This window comes from Lissotriton vulgaris, chromosome 7 (genome assembly GCF_964263255.1).
Source record: "Lissotriton vulgaris chromosome 7, aLisVul1.2, whole genome shotgun sequence".
NCBI lineage: Eukaryota > Metazoa > Chordata > Amphibia > Caudata > Salamandridae > Lissotriton > Lissotriton vulgaris.
In genome coordinates this window covers 470,564,684-470,590,349 of record NC_141695.1, presented here as the reverse complement: position 1 = coordinate 470,590,349, position 25,666 = coordinate 470,564,684, and positions in this window count along the sequence as shown.

The window sequence follows — 25,666 nt, the reverse complement described above, 5'->3', positions numbered from 1 at the left end:
GAAAATAAGAGTTAGTGAACACCTCACCAAGTCTCTACACATCCCATTTCCACTCCGCTAGAGGGGAATCTGTTTCTCCAGCCAAAACAGGATTCTCTGCTCCACCGTCACAGCTACACGTCTGTACTGTGATGAACTACCAGAGATTAGGTCTCAGACAACTCCTTTAGTAGAAGTGGAAACATAGGACGAAGCTTCTAGCAAGCCTCGCTCCCTCTCTCTCTCTCATCAGATTCCGTACCACTCCATGCCAAGGACACAGCATCGGTTGATCAGGCCTTTGCTATGACTTGGAGACAGAGGCTGTACATTCTTCTGATAAAAACCAGTTTCTACTAGCACACAGAGTGCAGAAAACAAGTGAAAGCAAAACAAAACTTCTCAGAAAGGCTCAGAAGATGGAGACAGCTCAGAAAATGGAGTCGCTTAAGCATAGGCCACTACTCCTGCAAAGAGCCAAAATTAGTATGCAAGATGGCATAAGATTATGCCAAAGCCAATAGGCAAGCCCTGCCATTAAGCAAGATAAAGTCAGAAACAGAAAGGTACATAATCAAACCCTACTTTGTAGTGTGGCAGGCCTACACATCACCATGTTATGTGACAGTATAAATTGCAAAGCAAGATGACATGAGAGCATGTCAAAGGCAATAGTCAGCATTGCTGTTAAGCAAGACAAAGTCAGAAACAAGCCTACACATCACTATATTAGGCCAAAATATGCTGAGATGGTAGTGGGCAATGGTCAAAATCGAGCCATTTATCCATAAAGTAGCTCAATCACTACAACATCCTGACTGGGAGATGGGACCGTGATCTGCCCAGCGAAGGCTAGTGACTGCTGGACGGTGGCACTCTGGTTGGATTTGCAGAGGCAGTCTGTCTTAATAGGCCTTTGGCTGTGTAGTCTTGCCCATTGTGCGCAATGGCTGGGTGTGTGTAAGAAACACACCTCCCTTCTACGTCCCTACTTCCCTTCCTTTGTGCTAGTGGAGACCTCTTGGGGATGTGTCTGGCTGAACCGCAGGCTGGGATGAACTCTGTGGACAGTCCATTTTAGTCCTGCAATGAGTAATGGCAGCAGGGACAGCAGGGGTCAGTCGGGTGGAGCGGCGCAAGGGTAGCTTCCCTGTGGGAGGGCTCCTCTAATTTCAGCAGGCACCACAGGCACTTATTTGGAACGTGCCTGCCGTTAGTAGCACGTTGTGCAGCACTGCAGGGCTCTGGACTGAAGAGCTCAGCACAGTGGGCGAAGGCTGTGTCTTCTCGGTCTGGGGCTGCTGATTACTGTTAAAGTTTGAGGGCAGAGTTCCCCCCGCAGCTGCCCTGGAGTCCTGGTGGGGCGCCGCATTAGCCCTACGACCCGCTGCCACGGTCTTCCCAGATCAGGATTTCACTGCGCGGAGTGCGGCGGTCGTTCCTCTGTGTGCGCAGATGTCACACGGTGGTGGCGCGATGTGCAAGCCAGCCTCGTCGCCAGTTTGTAGCGGCGGCTTTGCCACAATAATTGGGATTGCACACAGTATAGGCTGGTTTAACTGTATTTTATTCTTTTGGGAAGAGCGCCGGGGTCACTGCAGTGACGAAGATCAGTCCCCGCCTCTCCCAGCATACATTGCCGACATCACGTGGTGTTAGCACTAGAGCGCTACACCACAGAAACGTTTTTCTGCCACCAGCCAAGCCCACAGAAAGGGAGTTTGAAGGGGCACAACCTCAAGGTATATTGTGGAGAGGTCCGTTTATATACCCCTATCTCAGGATGTCTATTGGGTGATAAAATTGCTTTTCGATGGCTTCTTAAATTAGGCGCACCTCAAACATAGCTAACTGTCAAAAGGATAAGTCGGCAAAAATGGAATATGATAGGAGTTAGACAACTGATATGAACAGCCACACGCCTCAAAAACATACAGTGGTACCTAAAGTCTACCATTGTACTGATCCCGAAATAGCAGACAAATAAGGCAAATTTAAACTGAGGCATGAATTAGGTCATTGGCAATATGAACTTTTCAAGTACAAAAAGCGAAGGATGAACAAACAAAATTGGGAGAAATTAATATTGACTAAGACTACCCTTCTACAGACTGATAAATCATTCATCAGGCAAACTATGGCAACAGGTGTTTATATAGTGAACGTTTCCAACGATTAGATCATAATCTCGTTAACTGATATCATCAGGCACATACTGTAGACTAGTTTGGTTTCTTCCACAATCTCAGAATATGTCTCCTTCAAATAGAACTCATACCTTAAGAATAATTGTCTGTCAAAATTACATTAATCGCATATCGCAGATGTTGATTGACTTCTCCTAGATAAGACCTGAAGAAAATAATAATCCAAACATTATTGCATCAAATAATGTATAACACCAACACCTGGGGCTGTATTATAGAAGTGCCCTGGGGGCGCAACAGTTGATTGCACCAGCTTTGCACACCCGTGTGATTTCGCCAGGTTTACGCACTACAGAAGGGGCTGCAGATGCTTGCACACCCGGGGGCACTTTGGTATTACAGAAGGGCCTGCAGATGCTTGTGCGTCCTCTTCTGTAATACTGAAAGCTATGGCGAACACACAGTGCCAGCTCTTCCTCAAGAGGGCGATCCCTCATTTGCATGGGGGCCTAGCCCAATGCAAATGAGGGAATCCCTTTGCCTCTGTGTCATATTACAGCTGCAGATGCAGAGGCAAAGAAGCTCTCAAGAGGTTCATTTTGAATAAACATAATCTCAAGTCAAACGCACGGACAAGAACTTGCAATGACTCATTTATAGGTGATCAGTAACACTCCAGTTCAATTCTTAGCTCCTGTTTTGCCTCCTTACCTTTCGCATCCTCCACCTCATTTTGAGGAGGGGTGGTGGTGGGTTTCCTGATGCCGAATGGTTCACCACCCTTTTGAAAAGGGTGGTAAACTGCGAGTGTTTTGAGGCCGCAAATGTGGTTGCAAAACAACAGTACATGACATGGTGACTCACTATTAGGAAGGAATGCCCCTTTCTAATAGCGAGATTCGCAAATGTTATTTTGCAAGTCAGTGACTCGCAAAATAACATTTGTACATGCCTTGAACCTTTTTTGTACAAAAGGGCCGATCTCGCGTTTGCGGCCACAAAAAAAGGATTGTACATCTGGCCCCAGATCTTTTCCAGATGCTCTTGTTTTACTATGTTATTGACAACATTAAGAGCACACTGACACACAAAAGGTTTCTTGTTGCGTCATTTCTGGTGAAAAAACTCAGTGGCATATATTCTCCTCTCAGGACAGTTCACCTCTTAATCATCATAATGTGTGGAAGGTAGGTGGCTCCATATTGCTAGTGAATTTCTTGAGTCACAGCAGTAGTGTCGTGAAACTGGTCCCTACTTATCCTCAACTCAAGTGCACATATCGTCTTTAGGCGTTAAAGGGGAACTCTTGTGCTTGCTCTGGTGTTCTGTTACATTAAAGCTTGTGCTACTGGAGGGTAATCAAGTGCTCAAATACAGGTGCAGCAATCATTAAAAAACAAGCATTTGCAATGCAATAGGTCTCAATGGATTAAAGAATAAATTAAGTGTGTCTCAACAAACTCCAGTGGCTGGAATGGCGGCTTATTTGTCTTCTGTGGAATACTTTGTCTTCTGTGGAATACGTTGTTGGAATAAAGAGCAGGGAGGTTCAACCGCAAAAAGCTACGCACCTACAAGTAGCGCCATACAGAAGGGCACTGTGAACCAAAATCGTTGAAGCATATATATATATATTTATATATATATATACACAAAAAGTCGTCACCACCATTCACATACCCTTTAGCAGGCAAAAATTACGAGTAGACCCAGAATTGCTGGTGCAAAGAGTTAAGCAGTTTTGTTGTGCCCAGCGCGTCCGCCATAACGCGTTTCGCTTCAACCTGAAGCTTGATCACAAGACATACTACGTGTAATGCTGACGGGTTTTTAAAGTGACAGTGCATGAAAACAATTGCTCTTGTGACACGTGGCTCAAAGTATAGGTATAGACATAAACAAAATACTGTGCAAATTACGCAAGATTATTATGTACAATAAAATATTGTTCGATAATCTAAAACATCCTATACATAATATGCTATGGGGCTCATAAAATGGAATACAGGTACAGTCATATCATCCAGAGCAAGGGCGGAAAAATATATTGCAATTCACGCCCTTTTCCAACTCCTATTGTTTGCTGATGTCTTTACACCACTTAAAAAGGCCCATCAACATAGCACACAGAAGTTTTCAGTAATTTTCTTTTGCACAGCACCAGATGAACTGTACTATGTCATGGTGCCGGACAGACTTAATTGTTGCCTATTTGGTTTTATAAAGCCCATAGTGGGCAATGGTCACGCATCACAATTCAAAATTTATATTCACTTTACATGAGGATGGCATTATAGCAACACAGTATTATTTGGCGCAGCAATCTCATATTTATCAAGAACATAGTGAAATGTTAATTGCTATGATCAAATTTTGTTTACACAATAACATGTTTAAGTTTAATAATTTGCTATTCCAACAGATTCAGGGAGTAGCAATGGGGGCCAGCTTCTCCCCTAGTTATGCCTGCCTGCATATGGCCAGATGGGAGGAGCTGGTCCTTAAGAAGCAATTCGCAGAGATTTTGGAGAACAAGGTGAAAGTATGGCTTCGCTTCATCAATGATTTATTTATAGTGTGGCAAGGCACAAAAGATGAAGCAGAACAGTTCATAACTCAGATCAATCAAAACTCCCTAAATCTTAAATTTACAGCCAATATTAGCGAAACCAGTGTGAACTTCCTTGATACTCAGGTCTTTGTTGAGAACAACATGTTGGAGACTAGGCTTTACCGTAAAAAAACTGCGGGTAACTACGAGTGCCCACCCACGCCATTTGATAAACAGCATTCCTTACAGCGAAATGCTTAGATTTAAGCGCATCTGCAGTACCAACAGTGAATCAGTAGCATCTCAAGAACAGAGTAAGCAGCGCTTTCTAAGCAGAGGTTACTCGCGCAAAACTGTGGAACAAGCAATCGTAAAAACAAATTCACTTGACCGCAATGTATTGCTAGGAGCCAACGCATGTCATGAACACCCAGTATGTATTGATCCCAAAGGTAAGAAATTGAGTATTCCAGAATTTTGCCTAATCATGGGTTATAGCAGTCAGCATAAAGAAATTAACAAAATAGTGCAAACAAGCTGGCCTCTAGTTCTAAATGACCCCGTGATGGTACCCCTGCTTCCGCGGAGGGTGTCCATTACGCATAGTAGGGCTCCTTCGATTAGGGATTGTTTGGTAGAATCAAATCCTGAAATTATGGCCAATACTTCCTGGCTCCTAACACACAAGGGATTTATCCGTTGCAAAACATGTAAGGCATGTACTCACGGAATTAATACCACTGCATATACAACTCCCTTTAGCCATAGACCCTATAAAATATCGAAATTGTTAACCTGCAAGACAGAATACACAGTATATGTTTTATCCTGTCCACATGGCCTTCGCTACGTTGGTAGCACAAAACTTCAGGCCCATGTTGGAATTCTCCAACACCTCTGAGCCATCAACAATGTAGATAACACATATCCAGTGGCGAGGCACTTTAAAGATTGTCACCAATCAAACAACAAAAGCCTCACCTACTTCTTAATCGATGCTGTTCCACCTAATAGAAGGGGCGGCGACCGAGAAGGCAAACTCAGGAAGCTGGAAACAAGGTATATATTACAATTGGATACTAAACACCCGAACGGATTAAACATTACGGAGGACATGTACACATGTCTTTAAGATCTAAATATTTATATATACACCTTGTCTGTTTTACTGTTTTACTATTTCCTAATTCGGCATAACCCCATTAGTACAGATAAAAATTAGCAGACTTTTTTATTAGAAATCCTATATCCCTACACATAAATAGCGGTCTTAGTGAAAACATTTGCACATACCAGGAAGGGATATAATCTTGCTATTTTAGCTTGGGTTTAAATAGGTTTTTTATATAATCATAATATTATATAGTCTATATTTATTACAACTTAGTATTTAACATTTGATATTCAATACTTAATATTTTATATTTTTAAATTGTATAATTATGTGTAGATTTTCTCTTATAAACCTTGGGCCAGGATGCATCCAATTAAAAATGGCATTTGGAGCATTATTTTCTCATCAAGGCAATATTTGGATTGTACCTGCCTGCTATCAAATAATACTAGGGGTTCATGAATTTGAGCTGAATGTTTATACATACCACGTGTCATCATGAGTAGGATCTAATGCATTTTAATCTGTGTAAATAAGCGGGGATCCGCTGCCACAGTCATGAATCTGATTAATTGAAATACAAGAAATTCAATATACATGCAAAAATGTTTCTCTTTTTATAGATTTATATATATATTTATATATTTACTAATTGATCTATATTTAGGTTGTTCGTCTCTAGTTAGGAACAATGTATTATTGATGAGTTGCTTGAATTGCATGAGACAAGTTTTGATCTTAGCATATACCAATCAAATGATAAAAATAAGTTCCTTGTTTAATTTCATTTTTGCACTTTAGCACATTATCACACCATATTCACATAATAGGTCTTTAGTTCAGGTGATCTGTACTGTAGTATTTTATCCTGACATAACAAAAACAGTTTGGGTTTGAAAGCATACAAAACGAAAATGTTAACCAATGAAATTGAAAAAGGTCCATTATTGAAGCATACTATTTTAGTGTGATTGAATCGCAAATGGTGGTAATTTTGGATGTATTTAAATATGTATTGTACAGATATTCACTCAAACTACCTTAGAGTGTCAGCAATATGTTTTCTATTTCTATGGTAGACTAGATCACGTGAAAAGATTGTGTGCAATGTCACTTTAAAAGTACTATCCTGAGCAACCATAATTTGTTGAGTGAGCAAGTGGCTGTGTGCTGCGAAACGCGTCTTGGCATCGGGAAAATAAAATCATCTTGAGCACTTACTTTGGGTCTGTGTCCAGTGTTGCGAGTGGCGCTCTATATAGCACGAGTCAGCAATTTGGATTCTTTGTATATATATATATATATATATATATATATATATATATATATATATATATATATATATATATATATTCACTGAAAAAACCATAGGTCATAGACCATATATAGTTAGGAATTAGCATTTACAAAACCTTATTTTACTCACACAAAACCATTGAAATTCGCATATATAGTTAGTTGCTCTAACTATATATCGCGCACCCGCAATCCACTGCTGATCATGTAACATATTACATCATTCATGACATGGTCAGTGACATCACTGATGACATCACTGATGACATCTCAAATGACATCACTGATGACATCTTAAATGACATCACTGATGACATCACTGATGACATCTCAAATGACATCACTGATGACATCTCATTTGACATTACTGATCACATCACTGATGACATTATTCATGTGATTATACGATGAACCTCTTCAGACTCTAATATAACCTTAGATACACTCAGTGTAAACAGACACTCACAGAGTGTCACTCATCCATGGAGTTACTCACACACCTAGTCAGTCATGCAAAGAATCAATCACTCCTCCATTTCCTCAACTTTACAGTTATACACACCTTACTTATTCAAACATATACTAACACATATTTAATCTCTTATACAATCCCTGATACAAGTTCACAATGATCCATACAGCCACTCACACATTCACTGGCTCTTATGCACAGTTATTTATATATGTCAACTCTCACATGTACTGTGTTTTACATATGTACTTACTTTGACATGTAGCACTGAGATATCCATTCACTCACCAATACACTCATGCACACAGTCAGCCGCCCATACAGCTATTTCCACATGCTCTTTTGAACCCATACATCTAATGAATCAACTGCTCACACATCTATGCACAGAGTCATACACCGCCCAGCCACCCACACACACACTCAGTCTCCCATACAAATTCTTGGGCAACCAATCAATAACCCATATAGTTACTCATATAGCTACTGATCAAATGCAGCAGTTTACAGAACAACAGACATAATGATGCACAAATTAAGACAGTTTAGTCACTAACCCATGCACTCAGTGAGACACATTTAATCACTCACTTATACAGTCAGTCATGCACCTACTAAATCCTTCATCCAGACACTTATACATCCACTGATTCTTCAATGTGTAAGACATATTTTAACTTTACAGAAACATACAGTCACTGGATGTTGTCATCAGTGATGTCATTTGAGATGTCATCAGTGATGTCATCAGTGATGTCACTGACCACGTCATGAATGATGTAATATGTGACATGATCAGCAGTGGATTGCGGGTGCGCGATATATAGTTAGTGCAACTAACTATATATGCAAATTTCAATGGTTTTGTGTGAGTAAAATAAGGTTTTGTAAATGCTAATTCCTAACTATATATGGTCTATAACCTATGGTTTTTTCAGTGAATTTTCAAGGTTTTGTAAATGCTAACTCCTAACTATATATGGTCTATAACCTATGGTTTTTTTCAGTGAATTTCAATGGTTTTTTAATAGCAAATATCAAAAGCTGTAAAATGTATTCTTCTTTTAAAGGAAAAATATATTTTATATGTATTTAATATAATTTTTTATGTATATAAATTTTTTGAGGGAACGAATTTATCAACTATCATGCTGAAGAAGAGTGTGGGGGAAAAAAACAAAGAGGAGGACTAAGAGGAAAGAACAATCAGTTCAAAAATACAATTGCTTTAAAGCATGAAGTGCTTTTCCACACATTTACATTTAAATAACCCATATTAGAACATACAAAATATCAACAGAGGAGACGGTGTACATTGAATTTTAGACTCTTCATTGGTACCTACAAGTTGGTACTTACATCACCCACACAACACAACAGCTCTATTCAGAGCTACCCTACCTCAAAGCACTCTAAAATATTATTTTACTATTTCCCTTGGTTTTCCCCTTGTTACGCTTTCCGGAACGCTACCCGGTGTGCGGACCGGGCGCTAACCGTGTGAAAATTTGAAAAAAAAAGGTGTTTTTTTTTACATATATGGGCCTCCTCAGCCACCCTCAGAAAACCTAGGGGGTCAGGATATGTCTCCCGTGCCCCCTTATACCCATTCCCAACATTGTTTAACCTCCATCTTGTGACTAAATTCGTCCGAAACACAAGATGGCGGACTCCCGTTACGCTACCGGTGAGCTACCCGGTTCGCGTACCGGGTAGCGCTTCCACCGCGAAAAATCGAAAACAAATTATTTTCTTTTTTTGCCCCGCGGGGCCCTTTAATAGCCCCCACATCAATCCTAGGGGGTCAGGAGGGGTCTACCTTGCCCCCTTTCATTCATTTTCCCCTTTGTTTATTTCCACCTCTTGTCTCTCGATCCTACCGAGAGACAAGATGGCGGCCGCTCCGGACTGTTTAGAATGTTGACAGTCACCGGAGAGCCAATCCACTTCTCCTCGCGAAGTTCCGTTACGAGTCTGGTACGCGAACCGGGGCGCTAACCGGGACGCTGTCACAGATATATATATATTTTTGAACGTTAATTTCTCAAAATACACTGGAGCACATATCTTGAGACCTAGCAAAGGCAAATCGGGCAAACAGTCTCTACAATTTTGCCAAGTTTCATAGAAATCCATTCAGCCATTCGAGCTAAAAGTGAGTCCAACCGCCCTATGGAAAACTCAATGTTAAAAACACGTTTTGGGACCCCCCTTTTTTCTCGGCCCCCGCTTGACGAAACCCCCCAAATTTTCAGGGACGCTCAGAAACAAAATGTGCCATTTTCCTGAAAATTTGAGCCAATTCCGTCCATCAACGCCAAAGTTATTCAACATAGAATTTTCAGAAATCCCTATTCAAAAAAATCCTAACTATATATACCTACTGGCGACCGCCAGTAGGTAATATATATATATATATATATATATATATATATATATATATATATATATCGCAGCTCCCACAAATTGACGAAGGCCGATGCCAAAACGCGTCTTTGCTATGCTGTGAGGTTTCCTAAATAAAACCATATTGTAAACCACCCCCACGAGTGCTGCGTTCCTTTGACAGGTTTAATACCTGTGGATGCTGTGAGCCGAAATATATATATATTACCTACTGGCGGTTGCCAGTAGGTATATATAGTTAGGATTTTTTCTCTATGGAACTTTTGAAAATTCTATGTCTAATAACTTTGGTGTTTGTGGACGGAATCGGCTGAAATTTTCAGGGAAATGGCACATTTTGTTTCTGAGCAGCCCCTGAAAATTTGGGGGGGGGTCCGTCAAGGGGGGGCCGAGAAAAAAGGGGGGTCCCAAAACACGTTTTTCCCATTAATTTTTCCATAGGGCCTTTGGCCTCACTTTTAGCTCGAACGGCTGAATGGATTTGCACGAAACTTGGCAAAATTATAGGGACTGTTAGCCCGATGTGCCTTTGCTGGGTCTTCATATATGTGCTCCAGTGGATTTTGAGAAATTAACATTTAAAAAACAGATATATCTGTGACAGCGTCCCAGCTAGCGCTCCAGATCGCGTACTTTTTGCGTAACGGAGCTTTGCGTAGCGAAGCTGATTGGCTCTCCGGTGTCTGTCAACATTCTAAACAGTCCGGTGCGGCCGCCATCTTGTCTCTCGGTAGGATCAAGAGACAAGAGGAGGAGAAAAACGAAGGGGGAATTTAATGAAAGGGGGCTAGGTAGACCCCTCTTGACCCCCTAGGAATGATGTTGGGGTTATTAAAGGGTCCCGTGGGGCAAATAATAAAAATTTGATTTTTCGCGGTAGAAGCGCTTCTCGGTTCGCGAACCGGGTCGCAAACTAACGGCTGAATGGATTTGCACGAAACTTGGCAAAATTATAGGGACTGTTAGCCCAATGTGCCTTTGCTGGATCTCAATATATGTGCTCCAGTGGATTTTGAGAAATTAACATTTAAAAAACAGATATATCTGTGACAGCGTCCCAGCTAGCGCTCCAGATCGCGTACTTTTTGCGTAACGGAGCTTTGCGTAGCGAAGCTGATTGGCTCTCCGGTGTCTGTCAACATTCTAAACAGTCCGGTGCGGCCGCCATCTTGTCTCTCGGTAGGATCAAGAGACAAGAGGAGGAGAAAAACGAAGGGGGAATTTAATGAAAGGGGGCTAGGTAGACCCCTCTTGACCCCCTAGGAATGATGTTGGGGTTATTAAAGGGTCCCGTGGGGCAAATAATAAAAATGTGATTTTTCGCGGTAGAAGCGCTTCTCGGTTCGCGAACCGGGTCGCAAACTGGTAGCGAAACGTGAATTCGCCATTTTGTGTTTCGATTTAATTAAATTACCAGGTATAAGGGGGTACGGGAGACGTATCCTGACCCCTTATGTTTTCTGAGGGTGGCTGAGGAGGCTCATATATGTTGATACATGTCTTCCAGCGGCTGTGCGTGAGCGTTTGTTTTTTTTTGCTGCGTGACGTCTGTTAACGTTCGATTCGATGGACATCAGGAACTGTTGACCGCCATTTTGTCACTGCGAGTAAATATTTTGTTAAAAATAATTGTTATAAATTAATCCTTATTGATAAACATTGTCTGCGCCATCTTGTCTTTTTTGCAATGCCACACTTTTGTTGAGCACGGCAGCCATTTTAGATGCCTTGACCAGACCCACTCTCTGCACGCCGCCGATCCTCAGCATGGCTCCCCACCCTCGCAAGCATCTCACCCACGCACTGGTCACCCCCGCTCTCTCTCTCATGCATGGGCCAGAAACCTCCTCCCATGTGCGCTGCTCTTCCCTGAGAATCACACCCTGTGCCCGCCCGACACCACCCTTTCACCCTATTCACTACCGCACCCTCTGACACTCCTCTTCCTCTGTGTCCGATTGTCCAGGCCGGTCCTAGGCTATCACCTAGCCCTGCAGATGTAGTTTATGGCCCCAGCTGTAGAGAATCACCCCTCTTTAAAGGAGTTACAGTAGATCAAGGCCCCCACCCGATGAGATCCGTCACACCACACGCGTTCCTACTATCTGATAACCATCCTGTATTGTGCTTGGGGAGGGGATTCTCACTGTGAGGGTGTGTGGGACCGAGCCTGAAGCGGAAGATTGCAGGGATGCCTCTTTGTACATCAAAGTTTTTACAATTATGTGTCACATTAAAAATATATAGCACTCCAACAAAGTAGTAGGATTATAACACTTTAATAACTTATAAATATATAGAACGCAACAAAAACAGTAAATACATTTAAACATTTTTTTGAAAAAAGAAGCAACAATGGTCAGTAGCTGTGTTTTGTGCAAATAGTCCCAAGGCAGCACAACGTGCTGAGTTCTGGACGGCACCCAGGTGATGTTACCTGGGTGCCGCACTGGTTTTTGGTATTCTACAACGCAGCTCCGAAAAACGGCGTGGGGCGTCCCGGGGGGTGCGCGGGGAGGCCTCGTCAGTAGCGGTCTGTTGTGCGAATAGTCCCAAGGCAGCAGAACGCGCTGAGATGTGGATGGCACCCAGGTGATGTCCAGTAAGTTGTCGCACTGGTTTTGGCATCCTACAATGCTGCTCCGAAAAACGGCGTGGGGCGCCCCGGGGGGGGGGGGGAGGCGGCGTGAACGGGCCTCCCCAGGTGGAGGCTCGTTTGCTGTACTGGGGCGCCCCTTTACCGTTTCAGTTGCCATTCCGCCCGCTTTTGCTACACTGTGCCTCATCCTCCATTCAGCTGTTTATCGCCCGCTCTTACGGTTACAGCGTCTCGCTCACCATGTAGTTGAGTTGCGCCCACTCTTGCGGTGCAGCGATAGGCGGCTGCCACATGACTCTTAAAATGGCGGACGGCTCTTCGGATTTGGGCCTGGTCCACTAAAATGGCCCTGGGACACCATGGAATTTGGACGTCCCCTGAGCCTTGAAGATTTTACAAAAGTTTAGGGGGCTCCCGACTCCTGCAAGCTTCCGGTGAGGAGCGGCTGCCATGATTGCTCGCGGAATGACCACGACGGAGCCACGAGATGGTGGTGCTCTCAGGCTGACGCCAGCTTCAGTCTGAAACATCTAGAAACAAGGTGGGGCTTTCATCGTTTGGGAAAAAAAATGTTTCAATCCAATGAAAAGTGTTATTTTTAGGTCATATGATCAAGCCTTCCATCATTAGGAAACCAAAAGTAAAATGAATCAATGAAAAGTTTTATAAAGAAGTCACATGACCTGTTATGCTTACGTTACGCGCTGCTATAAAAAGCGTAGAAAATCCGTTGGCACGTGAGGCGGCGTCAGTAGCGGACCGATGTGCGAATAGGCCGAAGGCAGCACAACGCGCCAAGATCCGAATGGCACCGAGGTGGTGTCCAGCAAGTTGCCGCACTGGTGTGGCCATCCTACAATGCTGCGCCGAAAGTCGGCGTGGGGCGCCCCGTTGGCCGGTGAGGTCGCGTCAGTCAGTGGGGGCTGTTTGAGGATCTGACTGCATTGGAAAGCAATGTGATGCTGTGCGTCGCCCCCAAGATGGAGGCTCCTCGGCTGCAGTGGGGCGCCCCTTGGTGTTTCACTCGCTATCCAGCTGAGTTGCGTCCGCACTTGCGGCTACAGTAGGCCGAAGGAAGCACAACGCGCCGAGATCTGGATGGCACCGAGGTGGTGTCTAGCAAGTTGCCGCACTGGTGTGGCCATCCTACAATGCTGCGCCGAAAGTCGGCGTGGGGTGTCCCGTTGGCCTATGAGGTGGTGTCAGTAGCGGACCGATGTGTGAAAAGGTCGGAACCAGCACAAGGTGCCAAGATCCGGATGGCACGGAGGTGGTGTCATAGTTGAGAGTTCTGAGCAGCGCTTGTAACACTGTCTGAAGCTTATTTGCACCTGCTGCAGCTTCACTATTGCCCTGGTGTGGCCAAAGATCGCCCATGACATAGGCAGCAGGCTCCCGAGGTCCGGCGGAACTTTTTTCCTTTTCCTTTTTGCATCTTGTCCCACAATCCGTTTGACCTGAAGACACGACCAGGTCCCTGAATGTGTGCAGGGGGACGCTATTGATTGAATCAAAATGGCGGCTTCACACAAAGCTGACTCAAGCGTTGCTGCTGATGCTATACAGACAAAAACTGGTTTTCAGTTTGTACATTCTTCAGGATTTTTCCATCCAAGGCTGGTTGAGAGTTTGTAGAACAATGGCTTCAGATCTTGCCCTCCTCTCTTTTGACTGTTGGTTCTTGTTGCCTATCTCTTCTGTTGTCATTTAACTGAACCTTTTTTGACTGCCGAAAGGGGTTCTGGTCCGACCGCTGGTTGGTGGAGACATTTTGACTATATCCTGGACCTGCCCGGCCTCGCCCAAAATGGCGCCGGTATAAATGGGACTCGTAACTCCTTGTTGTGTGCTGGTTGCACAACCTTGATATCACGAGATACGTATGCAGTTTTGAAGCACATGGCGGGCGGGAACGAGAATTGATTGAATATTTCGACATCCCTATTGATATTAAGTTCTGATGTGTTATTGATTACTGTACTATTGAAAGTTCGAATTAACGTCACCCATGGTACTTGCCCGCAAATGTATATCTAGATAATTTTATTGTAAGTGGCCCTGTCGTATTTTAATTACAAAATGTACGTCCACCGATTCCGCAACTGTTACGACACCTTAGGTCTTGCAACCTAATGGCCCGCTTGTTGCGTTCCTCTACAGTGTAAATGTCTCCTCATCATATACGATTCCAGTTTGCTCCGTGGCCGGCCCACGTGGTTATAGGCCCGTATTTGTATACTGACATTTTCACAATAAAGGTTTTTAAAACAAAACATGGTAGTAGTATTTACATTGGTAAAGTTTTTAATTTTAGTCACTGTTTTCGAATCAGTAAAAGGCAAGTGAAATAAAGCAGTCCAATTACATGACGGATAAAAGGTATAATACGCAGGAACGCAGTAAAGATAAATGGTCAAGGGCTGTTGTGTTTTTTACTCCTGCAACATAAAGTGATCGATAAGAATCTGATATTCAGGCGTATCGGCCACTAAGACAGCAGGCCGAGCATCTTTTGCTCAACGGCTCCTTCATGGGATGAAGAAACGCCCTTTTTCTAGAAAAAGGAATATATTTTACTTGCAGGACAGTTGTAAATTTTCCGGGAAAATACATTAGCCTGGAACATTATAACATATATGTTTAAGAAAAAATAATGTTCGAAAGCAATAAAAAGCGTAATTTTTAGGTCATATCACCAAGCCTTTCATCATTAGAACAACAAAAGTAAAATGAACCAATGAAAAGTTTTATTAACAAGTCACATGACCTGTTATGCTTACGTTACGCGCTGCGCGCCGCGCCCCGGATCCCTTCCGGGAAGCTGCGCTTCGCGCACTGGAGTACTTCCGGGTGCGCTAACGCGGCGTGTCATATAACGCATTACGCGACAACGTAGGTCCAGAATATAGTCAAAATGTCTCCACCAACCAGCGGTCGGAACACAACCCCTTTCAGCAGTCTAAAAAGTTCTGTTAAATGACAACAGAAGGGACAGGCAACAAGAACCATCAGTCAAAGAGGGGAGGGCAAGTTCTTCCCTACCGGGTCACGTTGGGGCGCTACCGGAACTGATCGAATTGGTAGTCTACAGTGTTTCTGGATGTTTCAGACTGAAGCTGGCGTTAGCATGAGAGCACCACAATCTCGTATCTCAGTCGTGGCCATTCCACGAGCAATCATGGCAGCCGCTCCCCGCCAGAAGCCTGCGGGAGTCGGGGGCCCCCAAGACTTTTGTAGAATCTTCAAGGCTCAGTGGACGCTTTCGAGAATGGGGCCCAAGCCCTAGCAGACAAGCGTCCGAGTTCCAAGGTGTCCCATGGCCATTTTAGTGGACCACGCCCAAATCTGAAGAGGCGGCCGCCATTTTGAGAGTCCTGTGGCAGCCGCCTATAGCTGCATCTCAAGAGCGGGAGCAACTCAACTACATGGTGAGCGAGACGCTGTAGTCGCAAGAGCGGGCGGTAAACAGCTGAATGGCGGAAGAGGCACAGTGTAGCAAAAGCGGGCGGAATGGCAACTGAAATGGTAAAGGGGCGCCCCACTACAGCGTGTCTTCAGGTCAAACGGATTGTGGGATAAGGTCCAGAATGGAAGTCATCAAAAGGCAAAAAGTTCCGCCGGACCCCGGGAGCCGGCCGCCTATGTCGGGGGCGATCTTAGGCCACGCCAGGGCAACACGACTTGGGAGGGGGCAGGAGTCAAGCGCACCCTCCCAGTCCGCGCCACCACACCGTATATTGAAAATCTGAAGCCATCGTTCTACAAACTCTCAACCAGCCTTGGATGAAAAATCTTGAAGAATGTACAAACTGAAAACCAGTTTTTGTTTGCATAGCATCAGCAGCAACGCTTGCTATCAGAGTGCATGAGTTTCATGCTCGATCGATTGAGCTAGCCGGATCAGGCAACAAAAAGTATAAAATAGTTATGTAAATAGTTATTTAATAAAATGTTTTACCCTGTTACTTTGCTGGTGTGTTGTATATATTTATAATATTTGCATAGAGTTTATCGTTATTTTGGGTGGGGTGGGTGGCGGAGCCGAGCTGTCTTGCAGCCATCATGGTGTGGAGCTCAGTTCATCTCACTAGTTTCGTATTTCTCATGAAGGGTTGTTCCTAATGTTTCTATTTTAGCGAGGTCAAAAAGAGATCCCATTAGTGGCCTACTGATTTTGCTGGATTATTATTTTTTTTTTTACACAATTTTTCACTATCTGCAAAGACTAAACAGAGTATTGCGGCTTTGTGCTTGTTAGTAAATATAGAATGAACCAAAGAGAATAAATTCTAAAATAGTAAATGCTTGGATAACAATCAATCAAATTGAGAGACAAGCAGGCACGACGGATTACAACGGGGGCAAAGGCCTGCGTTAACTACCCTTCACTATCTGCAAAGAGAGAGTACTTCTAAGAGAAAAGAGGGGGGGGCAGAGTTCAAAGCACATCAGCGTGCATAAATACGAAAATGTTTTTACCTATCACGTACTTGACATTTGACAGCTTTTGATATTTGCTATTAAAAAACCATTGAAATTCACTGAAAAAACCATAGGTTTTAGCCCATATATAGTTAGGGATTAGCATTTACAAAACCTTAATTTACTCGCACAAAACCATAGAAATTCGCATATATAGTTAGATGCAATAACTATATATCGCGCACCCGCAAACCACTGCTGATCATGTCACATATTACATCATTCATGACATGGTCAGTGACATCACTGATGACATCACTGATGACATCTCAAATGACATCACTGATGACATCACTGATGACAACATCCAGTGACTGTATGTTTCTGTAAAGTTAAAATATGTCTTACATATTGAAGAATGAGTGGATGTATAAGTGTCTGGATGAAGGATGTAGTAGGTGCATGACTGACTGTATGAGTGAGTGATTAAATGTGTCTCACTGAGGGCATGGGTTAGTGACTAAACTGTCTTAATTTGTGCATCATTATGTCTGTTGTTCTGTAAACTGCTGCATGTGTTGATCAGTAGCTATATGAGTAACTATATGGGTTATTGATTGGTTGCCCAAGTATTTGTATGGGAGACTGACTGTGTGTGTGGGTGGCTGGGAGGTGTATGACTCTGTGCATAGATGTGTGAGCAGTTGATTCACTAGATGTATGGGTTCAAATGTGCATGTGGAAACAGCTGTATGGGTGGTTGACTGTGTGCATGAGTGTATTGGTGAGTAAATGGATATCTCAGTGCTACATGTCAAAGTAAGTACATATGTAAAACACAGTACATGTGAGAGTTGACATATATAAATAACTGTGCATAAGAGCCAGTGAATGTGTGAGTGGCTGTATGGATCATTGTGAATTTGCATCAGGGATTGTATAAGAGAGTAAATATGTGTTAGTATATGTTTGAATAAGTAAGGTGTGTATAACTGTATAGTTGAGGAAATGGAGGTGTGATTGATTCTTTGCATGACTGACTAGGTGTGTGAGTAACTCCATGGATGAGTGACAGTCTTTGAGTTTCACTTTACATTGAGTGTATCTAAGGTTATATTAGAGTCTGAAGAGGTTCATCGTATTATCACATGAATGATGTCATCAGTGATGTGATCAGTAATGTCAAATGAGATGTCATCAGAGAAGTCATCAGTGATGTCATCAGTGATGTCATTTGAGATGTCATCAGTGATGTCATCAGTGATGTCACTGACCATGTCATGAATGATGTAATATGTGACATGATCAGCAGTGGATTGCGGGTGCGCGATATATAGTTATTGCATCTAACTATATATGTGAATTTCTATGGTTTTGTGCGAGTAAATTAAGGTTTTGTAAATGCTAATCCCTAACTATATATGGGCTAAAACCTATGGTGTTTTCAGTGAATATACATATATATATATATATGAACAGAACTCCTCCAAACAAATGAAGAATAGAGGCCACATCAGGGGAAACAGTGGAGGCACTTTTATTCGCCAAACATCGCCGCCTCATCTGCTCCCCAACCGCAGCACCCTCCTTGCCACGGGTCAAACTGTAGCGGGGGCAGGGTCGGAAGTCCAGCTAGCCCAGCGTGCACTCAATGAGAACAACACTGCCTCTTCTCTTCCCAGGCACGGAGGTGGGCTTCAGTCATTCCGTTACCACGGATTCAAACAAGATTCCACCGATGCGGAGACCAGTAGTTACTGAAGCCAACTTTGAACTGCGGGGGCCTCCCAAAGCGCGACTTTGGAACTCGCGCTGGTAAATGAACAGAACTCCTTCAAACAAATGAAAAATAGAGGCCACAGCAGGGGAAACAGTGGAGGCACCATTATTCAGCAGCAACACACCCAATATGGCGAATGCATTTCGGCGTCTGTGTTGCCTTCTTCAGCGCCGGGGGTATGTAACAGGATGTCCATCTGGGGATAAATGCCCTGCCCCATCCTGTTAAATAATGCACAGGTCCGCCCCCAAGGTAAGTAGTCCATGCATACACTTCCTGTTGGTAACCTGTTGTCTGGTTACTACAAGTCCCAGAATGCCTTGTAATGTGGGCCAGTGTTGCGGGGGGTGGATGTTCTGCCTGATAACTTTGGCCCCCAAGTCGAGTGTGATCGCCAAACATCGCCGCCTCCTCTGCTCCCGAACCGCAGCACCCTCCTTGCCACGGGTCAAACTGTAGCGGGGGCAGGGTCGGAAGTCCAACTAGCCCAGCGTGCACTCAATGAGAACAACAGCGCCTCTTCTCTTCCCAGGCACGGAGGTGGGCCTCAGTCATTCCGTTACCACGGATTCAAACAAGATTCCACCGAAGCAGAGACCAGTAGTTACTGAAGCCAACTTTGAACTTCGGGGGCCTCCCAAAGCGCAACTCTGGAACTCGCGCTGGTAAATGAACAGAACTCCTCCAAACAAATGAAGAATAGAGGCCACAGCAGGGGAAACAGTGGAGGCACCTTTATTCAGCAGCAACACACCCAATATGGCGAATGCATTTCGGCGTCTGTGTCGCCTTCTTCAGCGCCGGGGGTATGTAACAGGATGTCCATCTGGGGATAAATGCCCTGCCCCATCCTGTTAAATAATGCACAGGTCCGCCCCCAAGGTAAGTAGTCCATGCATACACTTCCTGTTGGTAACCTGTTGTCTGGTTACTACAAGTCCCAGAATGCCTTGTAATGTGGGGCAGTGTTGCGGGGGGTGGATGTTCTGCCCGATGACTTTGGCCCCCAAGTCGAGTGTTGTCGCCAAACATCGCCGCCTCCTCTGCTCCCCAACCGCAGCACCCTCCTTGCCACGGGTCAAACTGTAGCGGGGGCAGGGTCGGAAGTCCAACTAGCCCAGTGTGCACTCAATGAGAACAACACCGCCTCTTCTCTTCCCAGGCACGGAGGTGGGCTTCAGTCATTCCGTTACCACGGATTCAAACAAGATTCCACCGAAGCAGAGACCAGTAGTTACTGAAGCTAACTTTGAACTGTGGGGGCCTCCCAAAGCGCGACTCTGGAACTCGCGCTGGTAAATGAACAGAACTCCTCCAAACAAATGAAGAATAGAGGCCACAGCAGGGGAAACAGTGGAGGCACCTTTATTCAGCAGCAACACACCCAATATGGCGAATGCATTTCGGCGTCTGTGTCGCCTTCTTCAGCGCCGGGGGTATGTAACAGGATGTCCATCTGGGGATAAATGCCCTGCCCCATCCTGTTAAATAATGCACAGGTCCGCCCCCAAGGTAAGTAGTCCATGCATACACTTCCTGTTGGTAACCTGTTGTCTGGTTACTACAAGTCCCAGAATACCTTGTAATGTGGGCCAGTGTTGCGGGGGATGGATGTTCTGCCTGATGACTTTGGCCCCCAAGTCGAGTGTGGTCGCCAAACATCGCCGCCTCCTCTGCTCCCCAACCGCAGCACCCTCCTTGCCACGGGTCAAACTGTAGCGGGGGCCGGGTCGGAAGTCCAACTAGCCCAGCGTTCACTTTTGTATATATACAAAATTTCGTCACCAACATTCACAATCCCTTTAGCAGGCAAAAATGACGAGGAGTAGACCCAGAATTGCAGGGGAAAGAGTTAAGCAGTTTTATTGTGCCCAGCGCGTCCGCCATAACGCGTTTCGCTTCAACCTGAAGCTTGATCACATGACATACTACGTGTAATGCTGAAGAGCTTTTAAAGTGACAGTGCATGAAAACAATTGCTCTTGTGACACGTGTCTCAAAGTATAGGTATAGACATAAACAAAATACCATGCAAATTACGCAAGATTATTTTATACAATAAAATATTGTTCGATAATCTAAAACATCCCATACATAACGTGCTATGGGGCTCATAAAATGGAATACAGGTACAGTCATATCATCCAGAGCAAGGGCGGAAAAATATATTGCAATTGACGCCCTTTTCCAACTCCTATTGTTTGCTGATGTCTTTATACCACTTAAAAAGGCCCATCAACATAGCACACAGAAGTTTACTATGACATGGTACCGGACAGACTTAATTGTTGCCTATTTGGTTTTATAAAGCCCATAGTGGGCAATGGTCACGCATCACAATTCAAAATTTATATTCACTTTAACCACGCAAACCTTCATATTCGAATTAAAGTGCCCACAGTGCATGGAAGTGCAAAAACCGCTGAAGTGCAAATATACAATAAATCGAATTAATTCATAACAGACTATATGCACATACATTGTTCCATCTATTAAAAAAAAGGCCTTGCGGAGACAGAGACTTCATTACTACTGATAGTTGGAATATGGATAAAAACCTATAAAACATCAGATAAAAGTACACAGCGCTCAACCTCATTTATGTTCTCTTAAATTAAAAGCCATCTTGCAGAAGTCAGCCTTAAAACAGAACCCCAGGCAATTTCTAAATAGAATGGTTCTATACTATTAGATACAGGTATGTAGGTCGTCCCTGTCATTCAATCCATTAGGGTTTTGCTGTCTAACTCCAATATATATCTTGTCTCGAGGAGACGCAATTTTGCCTCACGATCCCCTTCTCTTTTAGATGGCAACACTGTATCTATGACAAAATATTGGAGACGACATGGATTGCCTGCATGTTTAAGTTCAAAATGCCTGGCAACCGGGTATGCCTGATCATGTCCTGTAATAGCCCTTATGTGCTGGAGTATCCTTTTGTGGGCGGGCACTTGGTGCTACCACATACCGCAACCGGACACTCCAGCACATAAACTCCATAATACATTTTACAGGACAGTCTTTTGGAGATGGCTATTGGGTCTGATTTGAAAGGGCTAGTAAAATGTGTTTTATTAATGCCAAAGCGGCAAGCCTTACACTGGGTACATTTTTTAAAGCCTGTACTTAACGACAACCATGTGTTAGAGATTTGTGGTTCCAAGGTGTTACTTACTAAAGCCTTAGCCATGGATGGAGATCTTCTGAAAGTAAGTAAAGGTTTGTTTGCTACCTCGTTCACTTTTTACTAAATTCCAGTTTTTACAGAAGATCTTTCTCAATTCTGCATGTTGTCGATTGTAAGTGAGGATTATATGGGATGGTATACTAGGCTCTTTATCACTCACTACAATTCTTGGAATTCTTGGAATTAAAGCCTCCTGCCTTGTCATATTCTGTGTCCGTCTAATTGCCTTAGTGAGCAATTGATGGGAGTACCCTCTAGCCAAGAAACGCCTCCGACTGGCCTCTTGTGCCACAACACATTCGGAATCAGAGCTACAGATTCTTTTGATCCGCAGCATCTCCCTGTAGGGGATACGGCGGATCAGATGTGGCGGGTGATGACTGGCCGCATGTAGTACCGTATTACCGGCGGTGGGTTTCCTATACAGTTTAGTGGCTAGGGCTTTGTTCTCCACAAATACCTCCACATCCAAAAAACATAGTGATTTAGCACTAATGTTGGATGTGAAGTTCGGATTCAAACTATTGGTGTTAAGCTCATCAGAAAATGCTATGGCACTGGATACTTAAAATAGGTCATCAATATATCTCAGATACAGGAGGATATGTTGTTGGGCAATTGCATGGTGTAGCCCATGCAGGACCTGCTCATCCCACAGCCCCATGTGCAAGCACGCGTAGCTGGGGAAGAAGCAGGCCCCCATTGCGACTCCCCTGATCTGCTGATAAATGGCATTGTTGAAAATAAAGAAATTTTGTTACAGACACATTTGTATCATACTCAATAACATTTTGTTATGCGTAGCAAAAATTCATTGGACGCCTATTTCAAAAAAGTTCAGCAGCTTTGCTTTCAATCCATCACAGTGTCTTATTGATGTATATAAGGCGGAGACATCCAAAGTCATTAAAAGCAAATCCGGTCCCCAAGTAACCTGCTCCACTTTTCTTAAGAAATCAGAGGTGTCTTTGACATAAGCAAAAACCACAGTTGATCGACAGAATGCAGAACAATGTCATACATTCACCCAAGTACAGAGATCTGGACCTAAATCCATAGTTTGTTTGCACTCCACACCACCCCATTTCAGACATGGCCATATGCAAATCAGCCTTGACTCTGTGCTTCATGGGAACAGTCCAGTCCGAACTGCCAAGCCATGTCTTTCCTGGACCGGAATCAAGCATCCTAGGACCGGTTTGACATAAGAACTCAATGACTTGACCCAGTCCTGTGGAAAATAATCAATATATTTGGGCACATTCTCTGTGGAGCTGTTAATCGCTGAAATAATCGGTCTTCCCGGGGGTCTTTGTATATCTTTGTGAACTTTCGGGATCAAATTATAAGTGGGATTAACTGGATGTTCCTTTTTTAAGAAACGAAATTTATCCTCCGATAGTAGACCTCCACTTCTCTAAGCCTGGAGTTTCAAATATTGATCCGCCCAAGTAGATTTCAAAATTTGGATGTTGCTTCTTCTATAACAGGATGAGTCTCCCAAATGCACTTTGGCCTCATCTAAGTACATATGACGGGGCCACAGGACAATGTTTCCGCCCTTGTCAGCTTGTCTGACTATTATATTATGGTCAGATTCTAATTTGCTGACTAGTTGTTTGTAGCACCAGTTGGGCCATTATTGGTTGAAAAACAGATTTCGGTTTAAACGTAGTACTGCAATGGCCTGAAACTTCAGCTATTGTTGGCTCAGCTCTGTGAATAGACTCCCCTTGTTCATGTTGCAATGCCCAAATTTCCTCAAAGGCTCACGGTCTTCAACAGATAACAATGAGGGACTACAGACGGTGCCCGGCTGTGTTATCTTTTTTGATTGCAGCCAATGGAATTTACTAAGCTTCAATTTGCGGGTGAATCTATAAATGTTCATTCTCGTATCGGCATAGTTGAAATTGCAAGGTGGATAATATGACAGTCCTAAGCCTAGGACCGATTTTTCTCCCGCAGTTAATTTTAAACCTGTGAGATTAATTACTGAGTTTGAGGTTTCACTTGTTCCCCATTCCGCTTCTGAAATCAGTTCCAGCGTCCCCGCCTTGCTGGCTTGTCCACGTTTGTTTTAGCTAAACTAGAGTAGAAATATGTTTTATTTTAGCAAAGAAACAGTATATTACAGAACTAGGACAAAAAAAAATTGTCAAAAATAAAAGGAGAAAGGTGCCAACTTTGAAGCTGGGGATGAAAGTTTGAGTATTGCTGTGGTCCCAACATCCTGTGATCCTGGAAATGAAATGAGTGCCCTTGTATGAAAACATATGTTATGGCCTTAACTGCTGCTATTTGAATTCACTTTACTATGTTTGGGTGAATTTTTTGCTATAAAAGCAGATTCTAATAATTAATTGCTGTAGTGTGCACCAGAAAACCCTGGCTACTCTGTAGCGTCACAGGTTGCATAGGCAAAACACATGTTGTTCAGCCGACAACAACAAATGTGGCGTGGCCTAACCGCGTGTGTTTGGGAAAATCCTGTAGTTCTTGTCTGTATGAAAACTTAGTATGACCTTTAGTGATGTTTAAAAAAAAGTGTCACATCTTTGGGTTAAATCAACATATTTGCATTACGGATGGTACAAACATTTTGTAGAAACCTATAGTAATGTGCAATTGTGTTTTGAAAGCAGGATGTTAATGTATCCAGCAAGGAAATATTGTAGCCTCTTGGTTGAAAGTACACAGCCAACCAACCATGAAATGAAACAGCATGTGGTGAAGCACATGTTCTGTTTACTGTCTGGGTGCAAATTAACTATATACAAAGGGGCAGATTTATGAGGCCCTTGCGCCACGTTTACGCCGCTGTTGCGTCACGCAAGGCGGCGTAAACGTGGCGCATCCCTACGAACGATTTACAACGTGACGCATCTAGGCAGATGCGTCACGTTGTAAAGCCCTGTGCCGCTTGTGGGCGTTCCGGCGCAGGGTGGGCGTTCCGGGGCAGGTGCGCCTCGCAAAAGTGGCTGAGTGAAATCTATGAGATTTCACTCAGTCACTTTTAAGCCAATGCTGCATCAAAAGCCTGCGCCTGCTTGAAGCAGGCGTAGGTCTTGATGCAGCATTGTCAAAATGGGGCACCCCCGAGCCTTGCTGGAGCTGCGTCGCGCTTGCGACGCAACTCCAGCAATGCAACACATTTCCGGCACAGATGCGTCACGCATCTGTGCCGTTTTTGCACCATGGTGCGCCGCATTATAAATGCGGCACACCATGGCTGGCAGAGCTGTGGCGCACTGTGGCGCATGTTAACTGGCGCATCCCTGGGGATGCGCCAGTTAACATAAATCTGCCCCAAAATGTGGCAATGCTGATAATTATCAAAAGGCCTTCCAATGCAAGTGGAAAACAGGATGCTTAATGACTCTGATTTGGAAGCAAAAGAAAGAATGCCATGTGTGCACTGTTGACTTAAAAGGCCATCCAAGCCTAAAAATAAAAAAGAGTGTTGAACATTAAATATGAAAGAAAACATTATTTAACCAAAGAGACATAATATTTATTTATTTTGTAGGTAAGAAAAGGTATTAAAGGGGTGTTATTTAAAATTACTTTCAATACTTTTGGGTGATTTTGTTACTATTAAGTGCCGTGGTGAGCACTGGAAAACCCAGGCTAAAATGAAGGACTAATTTAAACACAGTTAATTTCACTGTGAACTGTGCCCTAGGGAGAGGAGTGTATGAGAGAGGGAG